The sequence below is a fragment of the Miniopterus natalensis genome, chromosome 2 (genome assembly GCF_054644295.1).
Source record: "Miniopterus natalensis isolate mMinNat1 chromosome 2, mMinNat1.hap1, whole genome shotgun sequence".
Taxonomy (NCBI): domain Eukaryota; kingdom Metazoa; phylum Chordata; class Mammalia; order Chiroptera; family Miniopteridae; genus Miniopterus; species Miniopterus natalensis.
The window spans coordinates 34,187,035-34,198,489 of record NC_142082.1 but is presented as its reverse complement, the minus strand read 5'-3'; positions in this window follow the sequence as shown (position 1 = coordinate 34,198,489).

Sequence of the window (11,455 nt, the reverse complement as noted above, 5' to 3'; positions counted from 1 at the left end):
CAAAACTAATGACTCCTCAAAACATTGTGAGAAAGGTCTCATTAAACTCAGAGTGAAATTCCAGGTCCTCTGACTTACTATGTCCTATATGATGTGGCCACCATGTGGCCCCATTACCACCCTGACCTCTCCTCCCACTAAGCTCCTCCTTCAGGAATTTATCTCTGGTCACATTCACCTCCTTGCTGTCCTTGAATTACCTGGCATGCGTCTGCCTCAGGGTAATTGCACTTGCTCTTTCCTGTGTCTGGCATATTTTCCCCACAGAAACTTGTTTGGCTCTCTCACTCCTTCTGTTCTTATACATCATCTTCTTAGTGAAACCTTCCTTGCCTACTCAACCTAAAATTTCAATGCCCTTAAGCCAATATTTCTTATTTCCATTGTTTTTTAAAATCTTTTCTCCATAGCTTTTTAAAACATCTTCCCATTATCTTGCTCAGTGTCTACACCTCAGGAATGGAAGCTCCATGAGAGCAGGGATTTTGTCTGCTTACCTGTTCAACCTCAGCACCTGTGACAGTGCTTAGCATATAATTGGTACTTATTAAGTATTCGTTGAATGAGTAAAGGAATATCTGCACTCTTGGATCCTGCCTTTATGGAAATAGAATAGTATAATTGATTATAGAAATACACACGATTCGTGTAGTAAAATTGTGCCATTATGGGAATGTAAAAATATCAAATTTGAATTAGAGCTAAAGTCAAATGCTTTCCTAAGCTTCGAGCTTGGCACATAAGAGCTTTTGTAAACAGTTGTATAGAAGAGCAACCAATCAACCAAGTCAGTTGGAGGACAGATTGTACCTTGCATTAGAAGAAGAATGCATAGCATAAACCACACAAAATGTTTTATTTCAAAGACTTACTTCCTACTCCCATAGATTTTTACTTTTCAAAATCTCTAATACATGCTCTTTGTAGGAATTTCTATTAGTTTAGTTCACTGCTGTATCCCCAGCCTGAGAACAGAGCTTTTATATAGTAAATGTGAAATATTTATTTAATGAATAAATGATATAAATATTGATATCATTTTTGGTGAATAAATTAAATTGTAAATATGATTATGATGTTAATATTATCATAGTTTATTTAACAAGTCCTTTTGTAGGCTGGTCAGCAGAAACCCATAATTTAGCTGGGTATTTAAGTGGGCCACCTGGAATTAAAACTTCAATCCGCAGTGTATATGGAGAAGTAGAGTCTGGTGTCAATATGAAAACTGCTGCTGAAATAAACATTCTTGTATATGTGTGTCTCTTAGAATAATTGTCTATAAGTCACTGAATTTGGCAAAAGGTATGATCTGTGCATATTTAAATGAAGCTACTACTAGCCTAGTCTGTGTGTAAAGAAAAAAGGCACCCCTTTTTATGGAATGACTCAATGCATGGCAGGGATCATGGCTTGGGGCAAATGGAGTGATGCCTGGATTTGGTCCCCACTCCTGCCCTGCCTCTGTGCAGGCCACAGCCTCACAACCTCATGTGGTGGACTCGAGTGTGAATTGCTTTCCAGAATGGGTCAGTTTGCATGTCCACCGTCATTGTCTACAAAGTCTTATCCAATTTAAATGATGGAAAACTATAACTCATTGTTTTATTTTCATAGTGTAAGCACTGACATTGTTTTTTCTTTTTGTAATGCAAGTGCCTGATTTAAGCTTTGATTGCTGAGGCATACATTTCAAAGGGGGCTATCTCAAATAAAGCCATTGCTAACCACAGGATTAGATAAATAGTCAGGCCACCTCCTTCTACTGAGGCTTCTTTGTTTTAGAGATCTTGGTTGATTTTAATAACTGACCATTTGGGCTACTTGTCTGTTTTCACTTTCACACTTTAAATTCCTTTTCTTATGTTTTTTCACCAATAAAGAGTGAGTCTGGGGAACCCTAGGTCCCCATCTTCAACCCCAATAAAAGCAGAAGCCCAACCCAGTGTACTGTCTCTCTACCAGTGAATTCACTCTGTGCCCCCAGGTGTGCTGTATAATTTCCAGGTCTTGTAAATAATAAACCTGTATCTTTTTCAAGTTTCCTGATGGTTATTGTTGAAGGGCATCTTGCAATCATAATGAGAACCACAAGGGCTGGTGCAGCCACAACATTAGTTATCTATCTATAGGTTGAGACGAGATCAAAGCAATTTTACATTTTTTGCCTCTACTAGTGAGCTTGTACTTTTTTTTTTAGGAATTTAAAAAAACTTTGTATTGATTTTAGAGAGAGAGAGGAAGGGAGACGGATAGAAAGATAGAAACATCAATCAGCTGCCTCCTGAAAGCCCCCCACCAGGGCATGTGCCCTGACTGGAATCGAACCAGGACCTCCTGGTTCATGGGTATATGCTCAAACACTGAACCACGCTGGCTGGGCAGTGAGACTGTAGTTTTAAACTGCATTTTTATGTACTCTTCATTTATGACTTGTCTTTTGCTATTATTTGCTCATTCAATATAAAAAACAACATTTTCTTATCAATTTGTAAAAATGTCTCTTAAGTTAGGAATTATCAGTGATTTTTTTCATAAAGTTTGCAAATATTTCCCAAGTTTGGTATGATTTTTACTTTTTGTTAGTGATTTATCAAAAGTGCAATGAACTCTATTAGCCTTTTTCTTTGTGGTTTTTCACATTGTTGTTATACCATCTATCAATATATTTGTATCTACCCTTGTTCCTCCTAGAATTTAGTATCAAGTTAAGAGTTAGGTCATTTTATTTAACTTTTTAAAATAGTTGACCAATTATTCCATCATCACCCTTTATATTTATTGAATTTAGAATTAAGGTCTGATTTTGAGCTATCATTTCTGTGTTTTGATGTAAATGTCTACACTTGAACAAAACTTATTCCATTTAAGTATTTTCCCTGTAAAACATGTTTATTAGTGGGAAGGAAAAGTTGGTTTGTCAAATCTTATTATTATAACACTTTCATATATTTTCTTAACTATATTATAACTACTTCTGTAAATTAATTTAGTAACCATTTTATGCTGTCAAAAACAGTAACAAATTAAGATCTTGAGTGGCATTTCATTACGCATTTGAGTTACTTTGGGAATATCTCATATCTTTGTAATTTTATCATTCCATCCAGGAAGAGAGCACAACTCTCTTTTCATTGAGGTCTAATTTGAAAGTTGGCATCAAGTTTATGTATTTTCCCTTCTGTAAGTTTCATACATTAAATGCAGAAGTCATCGCTAGGAATTTTAAATATTTGAATAACCATTGGCTTTGTGATTTCCCCCCCTATATATCTAGATGTATTATTGCTTTACCTAGGAAAGGTATCTGGTCTTGTAAGTTTATCATGTAAATTGATACATTTCTGAACTCTTTCTGAATTTTAGAAGTATTTAGTTCTTTCTGAATCATATCAGTTGCTATTATTTTGCTAAGTTTAATGTGGTGCACAGAAGAAAACATTTTTTTCTTTTGAGTGGTTCTAAGATTAGTATACTTTAGTGAAAAGCTATTTCTAAAACCACAGACTTACCCAAGGTTTGCATTCACCCCAGAGAATGTTGAACAATTGACAGGGAATTTATTAAGATCTCCTTGTCCATCATCAGTTCAACCATTGGACACCAGAGACTGAGTTATGGAGAAATGTTTCCACATTTCCTGGAAGTTTTCAAGATTATTAAAGGGAAATATGTGGGTAAAAAGTATTCAACTTATATTATGTCAGCTATTTTAGGGTAGGCGTTCAGACTTATTTTGTTCTTTGTTCCCAGCACTTACAATAAGACTAATGAATGTCAACACTAGACAAATATTCGTTGGGGAAAAAATGGAGAAATGCATTTGTCTATGAGAGAAAAATAGTCCGATACTGACAATTCATAGGCTTTGGCGTAAGTCTTATCCAAAATTTTCTAGCAAGAGCTCTTGCCATTTATATAAACATTCCTTCTAAACACATACTAGCAGATGTTGTTGGTGGCCTGACCAATTAGTTCCTTCTCTTCTTGGCCATGGTTGGTGAGGGCAGAAGCCAATCACCAACTCCAATTATCAGCCATGTTAATTCATTTTCATCTCCAGTAGTTGCTTTATACACAGGCATAGGACATATATCTGGCCAGTGAAATATATGAGGAAAACTTATGGAAGCTTTTGTGAAAGGGTTTTTTTTTTATTCTTAAAAAAGGAACATGTTTTATTCCTTGAAGACATTCTGGGTGAGCTATGTGAGTTGCTGAGACTTGGACTTGATGCAGCCATCTGGTGACTATGAAGAGATGAGCCTGAGACCAAAGCCAACAGCCTGAAGGAGATGGAACAAAAAGAGAAGAAACTGGCCCCTTGATGTCATTGGTGAGCTGCTAAAATAAGCCTGAAATTTTGTAAATTAATGTTTATACCACCTTTTACTAGGCTTCCAATTATGGGCATTTGAAAGCATCCCATGAAACAGTGGATACAAATGATATTTAGAAGTTGACATAAACGTAAATAAAATAAATAGTCTCTGTCTACTGTAGTAAAGACATTTTTGGTCTTGTTTTATATGCTTTATGTTCTTTTAAAGAAAATAAGAACTTCCTATTCTTTTAAAGAGAGGGATTCTTTGGACATTTGGAGAAGGAACATTGTAGATGGAGAGGACATGGAGTGCAAAGGGCTGGAAGTGAAGGTACAACTGGCAATTTTGAGGAAGACCAAAGCACCCAATGTAACTAGAACCAGTTGAGCAAAAGATAAGTGGGAGGGTGGGGTGTAGGCCATGTAAGGGCTTCTAGGTTCTTTTAAAAACTTTGGCTTTTTATTTTCCTAAGCCATGAAATGGTTTTCAGCAAAGGAGTACTATAATCTAATTATGCTTTAGCTTGTTCTTGCGAAGTGGTTAAGAACAGACCTAAGGAGAGTAGGAGCAGAAGAAGCAGAAAGACCTGATTAGGTGACTTCTTCAATTCAGGCAAGAGAAAATGTTGGCTTGGGTTGGAGTGACAGCAGCAGAGATAGTGAGATGTGCTCAGATTCTGATTATTTTTTTGAAGAATCTGACAGGATTCACTGATGGGCTGTGAGAGAAATAGAGGAGGTAGGGATAACCCTGAGGCTTGGGGCCTGAGCCTCTGGAAGAATGGATTTGCCATTTACTGAGATGAAGAGGACGGTAGGAGGAACAGGTTTAGGTTTAAGTATGAGGTAGGGAAGTAACAAGAGCTTGGTGTTAGGCAGCATTTTATATGCCTATTAGACATCAAAGAGAAGACTTTGAGTAGGCATTTGTGTCATATATAGTCACACAGATATAGGTATATCTGCATAATGAGAAGGCATTTATGTGTTTGACCCATATATGATGACCATTTCTGGGAGCAAAGAGGGGCTAGGGTTATAAATCTGGGAGTCTTCGATACAGAGATCATATTTAAATCAAGAGGCTGGATGAAATAGTGTAAGAGGTTTTTTTTCTATGTGTAAACATAAAAGAGAAGCGGACCAAGACTGACCTGTATGCACATCATTTAGAGGCCAGGGAGATGAGACTGCAGACAGTACGTACAGACAACTCTTTCAAGGAGTTTTGTTATAAAATGAAGGAGAGAAATGAGGTGGGAAATGAAGGAGGAAGTGGAGCAAAGGCCATTTTTTTTTTTAGTGATGAGGAACATGACAGTACATTTTATGCCAGTCTAGTAGGAAGGGAAAACTTCATGATGCAGGGAAGATAGAGAATAAGTAGAGCATGACCCTGAGGAAAGAGTGTGATGGGATCCAGTGTCAAGGGGGGCGGGCCCGACCTAGAAACAGAGGTGACTCATCTATTCATTCGAATTAACGTAAAAGAAGGTGGAGGGTAGGTTCTAAACACAGGGAGGTGGGTAGTTTGGTGGCATGAGCTTGTGGAAATTATCTTCTAATTGATTTTATTCTTATTTCAGTGAAATAGGAAGAAATTCATCAAGAGGGTGAGCATGGAGGAAGGATTTGAAGGTTTGAGAAAAAATAAATTGTGAAATTATTAACTAGAAGAGTGGGAGAGTGGCTGGACTGGAAAAAAATAGGGTGATTACTGGCAATCTTAAGGACCCACTTGAGATTATTGATTATGAATGTAATTTTGAATATATGTATTTTTCTTAACTGCGTTCAGTTGTGTGAATGGAGGTAATGACTGCAATCTGTTTTTCTAAGGGTTGTAGTTTAGCCTGGTGAGTAGTACAATACCTTTGAACCCAGTACAATGGTAGCGAGGTTTCTTGTGAAAGTTCATTGATTTCACATCACATTATTTCTGCAGGTACTCAAGTATATGCACCTGTTCTGGCTAAAAATAAAAATAAAAAAAGAATTCAATAAGCTAAAATCAAATTTATGTTACTTTCTGAAGTCAGTGAATCTTATACTAACACAGATTTCTTAGAACTTGATAGCTCTTTTGTTCATGGACAATATCTTCAGAGAAAGAAGGGAAATGAGAAAATGTATTATCAAAGAGGGAGAAAAGCAATTAAGTCATTTGGAACCACATCAAGTAAATAAAAAGATGCTTTAAGAGATACACATTGTGGTTCATCTCCAAAACTACTTAATCTCATTCACTCCAATGGTAACATGAAAATTTACTGTTAGATGTTTATAGCTAGACTCTATCAAAACACAACTGTTCCTTAAATAGTGCAAGTAGTTGAGAAAGATTTCTGAAAGATACAGGAAATATATTCACCTGATATAGTATTCTATGTTACTATTTTCCAGTGCATAAATTGAGCCCATCCTTATTTTCATATTGTCTTTCATGGTAATTATTTGCATTCAGAATTATGATAATTATGGTAATTATTCTTATTTAGATTTTAAGGTTCTGAAAGATAGTAACCTAAACTTATCAGCCTTTGCATTCCTATTTTACTTTGTGTAGTACTTTTTTACCCCATAAGGTGCTTAATCAATATTTGTTTAATAAATAAATACCAATTAGTTCACAAATTTAATTGTTGATGATTTAAATGTTTTGTGTGAATAATTTTCCCTTTGATCTAATAGGTATTTTGGGTGAGACAAATGTTTGTGTATTGGGATTAGAAATTTTTCCATTCCCTGAGTAGAAGTCAGTCTCAAAACATAGCCATGATAATGTCTAATTACTAAGCCACCAGGGAACCGAAGTTTCTTATTTTACTGTGAAAATAAAATAGAGGGTGATGTTGACTAAGAATGTCCTCATTAGTCTTTAAAAGAGCCTCACATTGAAGAACTGGAAAAAACCTTTCAGATATCATTGGATTTAGCATCTACATCTAGGCAGGATGATAACTAAACTATATCAAAAGTTATTCTGCCTTTTTTACATAAAAAATTCATTTAAAAACTTTCATAAAAATGTTCTATCTGAAAATTTTGATGTTATAAACAAAAATATGAATTATGAACATAATCTGGTTATTGTGTTTATATAACACCAAGCCATGGTGTAGTGAATCTTTGTAACTAAATTTGTGGACTCAAGCGATAGTTTCCTTGTTTTCAAAAGTCATCCAGTTATTCAAGAGTACACTAATTTTTCCAAACAGACACCAAAAATCATCTTCTTTGATTTAAGCCTATTGCCTGCCCTTGTCACATTACAAGTGTATATAAAATGCTAATTATGAATCTACCATATGTTTGTGTATATGTTTATATATTATTATTTACAATGGCATTTGCTGAATCTAGTCTAATTTTCCTCCAAATCAAGTAATTCATTTTATCGTGATCAATTATTCTTTATTGAGCCACACAATTAGATCATTAGAACTGACCATCTTTATTGGTCATAGACTGTTGAATAACAACAATCTTATATGGCTCAAACTAACATATTCTACATAATGCTAGTTGCTACATGTAGTACACAAAAAATATGTGATATATTATTTTAGTTTGAATTTTCCAAAAGCAAATTTTTGTGTACAATTAATTTTAAAACAAGTGTTCTTAAGGGAGACCAACATGGAAGGGGATGATGCAGGACACAAAGAGGAAGAAGATAAATGCAACTGTGCACTTTGGGGCCCAGTTTTAGGCACCTGAGTTTTGCCATGGAGAACAGGAGTTAGCAGGATTATGTAGGGAAATGCTGGATTATAACTTGCACCTCAGAGTTGTCTAAATTTAAGCAAATTTTCTGGGCTTTCAACCAACAATCATTGGTTCATAGCTTCGAAAGGGTAAGTAGGAGGTGAGGAGGGGAGAGGGTGAGGGGATAAAAATAAACACCTAAGCACTCTTGACTCTGCATTTGTTGACAAAGTGGTCCAATAGTCTGAGCTCAGTGCCCCAAAGAAGATATGCAAGTGCTGGTCCTTGGAAGCACGCCAAAGGAACTCCAGCTACACCTTCAGAAATTGTGAATCTGAGACAACCTGCGCAGGGTATTGATTATGGCTGCCACCTATGGTAGATGCCTTGAAGATGCTGAGAAAATTCAACCACATAAGGCATACAATGCAAGAATTAGTTAAAAATGGTCACTGTGAGACTAACAAAAGTTGAGGCTGTCAAGTTTATTTTTATGGGTTGAAGAAGACAGTGGACTTGTGGAAGGCATTGAACTAAAGTAGATCTTTTTTTAAATTAAATGTATTGCAGCGACATTGGTTAATAAGATTTATAGGTTTCAAGTGTACATATGACTTCACTCATGTGTGGAATATAAAATGAAAGCAACAAATGAACAAACGAAAAACAAGCTAAAGTAGATCTTTAAAACTCAAAAATTCAACTGTGTGAAGAAAAAAAGGGCCTTTCAAGTGGATGAAAAAGCATAAATTTGCATATGGGAAGCAGTGTTGAGAAGGAACTAAGAGTACAGAAGATTTGGGGCAGAGTAACACCTGAGAAGAGGAAAGGGAGGAAACACAATTGGACAGAGGAAACCATCATACTACTGTGCTGGCCTGACATTGCTCTGGCTGGTTCTTGCACAGTAATTGTCCCTTAGAGGATACCACGCTGGACACAAATAGCTGGGCTCCCATCAATGCCTTTAACCCATCAATGGTAGTCCATGCTAAGAAGAGATTGACCTTGGCTAGAAAGCTAAAGCAGTCTCAGAAGGGGCCAACTACTTGAGAATTTCAATAGGCCATATTTCTCCTATCTGGTTAACTAGTCTCTTCTGTAAGGGAGTTCTATACAATGTATCTTCATTTCTGTTCTCATGACTAAATGAAAGATGTTATGAATTATGGAAGCATGTAATCCAAAACATTAATTTGACAGAATATATGCACTCTCATGTTCATTGCAGTGTTATCTATAATAGCCAAGATTTAGAAGCAGCCCAAGTGTCCATCAGTAAATGAGTGGATAAAACAGCTATGGTACATTTATTTACACAATGGAATATTACTAAGCTGCAAAAAAAAAAAAATTACCCTTTTGGGCAACGTAGATGGACCTGGAAAGCATTATGCTGAGTGAAATAAGCCTGTCAGAGAAAGACAAGTACCATATGATTTCACTCATATGTGAAATCTTATGAACAAACTGAACTATCAAGCAAAACAGAGACAGACTCATAGACAGAGAGCAGGCTGACAGCTCTTGGCGGTGAGGAAGGGGGGCAGGGGACATGGAGGGACTGAGCAACAAAGGAAGACGAAAGAGAAAAAAACTCATGGACACGGGTAACAGTGTGGTGATTGTGGGGAGAGAGTGGGGAGTGGAGGTGCAAGAGGGTATGGGGGATAAATGGTGATGGAAAAAATAAAATAGATTCTAAGATAAATTTTTGAAAGCATGTGACACAATATCTTTGACTGTAGGAATTGAATGTGAGCCACTTTTAAAATAAGAAATACTAGAAATTGTGAAAAGTATTTCTTGGGTTTGACCCCTTGTATTTTTTGTTGTATCTCACACCTGGTATTCTCGGGGGCATTTACAGATAAACATGAAATGTTTTTCTGAATGAATAACTGAATGATTGCAGGCAGATGACTGTTGCTAAAAGAAGGGTATGGGGATGCTCCAGTAGTCAAGCTGAAGCAAAGCACTCTGAGTTACCTGAAAACAAGTAGCAGGAAAGGACAAAGAAGCAACTGAAATGGAAAAAGGAAGGGCGCAGGACTCATTTTGCCTTCTTTGTTATTTAACTTAAGAGCAATTCTGTTCTGAAATTTAATGTAATGTACATATGCTTTATCTATAATTTATTAACATTTAAATCTTGGCTTATGGGCAGACTTTTGTGAGCAACATATATTTCACTTCATGAAGTTATAAGGATTAAGTAAGATAAAATATCACATCTTGCTGTACTCAGAGGCAATAATTTTGTTCATATTTTTAACAAATCTGAAATCAGATCAATAACAATTGCTGTCATCTTGCAATGTCTGTTGGCCAGGCAGCCATGATGATGCACCAAGGTCCAAATTCTGATCTTGAAACTTGCAAAAGTGGTGTCAGCCTCTTGAAATAAAATCCCAGAGATATTAGCAAAGCAATCTCAGAACCAAACAGGTACAGTGACCAAGTGTGGATCATGGTGATTTAGATGAGGTTAGCAAAATTCTAGCAGTTGAAACAAAAATTTGGCTAGCTTTACAAATATATTAATAACTCTGCACAAAAGGGGGTTGACTATTTTTTATAGATTGTTGTAAGTAAAACCTCATCATCAGTACTTATTGACAAAGAGGATTATGTAGTATAAAAAAACATAGTCACACAACTCTAAGTTGCATAGCACATATTAGATTCTGCAAAAGAGTTTCAGGAATATCTTAACTAACTTATTTTACTTGTGCTTTTTCTCTTATTTATAGAATAGAGAGATATGATAAAGATAAATGTACTTCTAAAGAAGCCTAAAATATCTCCTTCAATAAATATGAAATAAAAAATGTAACTGATAAGAGTCTATATTACAGTTTAATTGGCCAGTTTTTCTTTCTCAGTGGTACATAAAAGTGATGATGAGTCTTACAGTGAATAGCATCTTGTATTTAATGAAATACGGCACGGAAAGTGACTGACATGCTAGGTTCTCAATGAAAGTGAATGGATAGATTTTTCAATTATTGGTTACTTCACAAATCTTAGAAAACTTAGGTATTTAAGTCATTTCAGTAATTCTTTGGAATAACTGACACAATGGAAGTAAAAATAAAAATTTACAAATTAAATCATTTGATTAATATCTTCTTGTTCCATTTTATAGTTTTATCATTAACTGAAAGAAGTATATGCTGTCTCTTTCTATCCACAATTAAATCCAATCATCAGCTGTAAATAGTTCTAGGAAGAGAATTAATTAAAAATATGGTGTGGCCCCGCCAGGTGTGGCTCAGCAGTTGAGTGTCGACCTAGGATCCAGGAGACTGGGGTTTGATTCCCGGTCAGAGCACATGCCCAGGTTGCGGGCTCGATCCCCAGTCGGGGGCTTGCAGGAGGCAGCTGATCAGTGACTCTCTCATCATTGATGTTTCTCTCTCT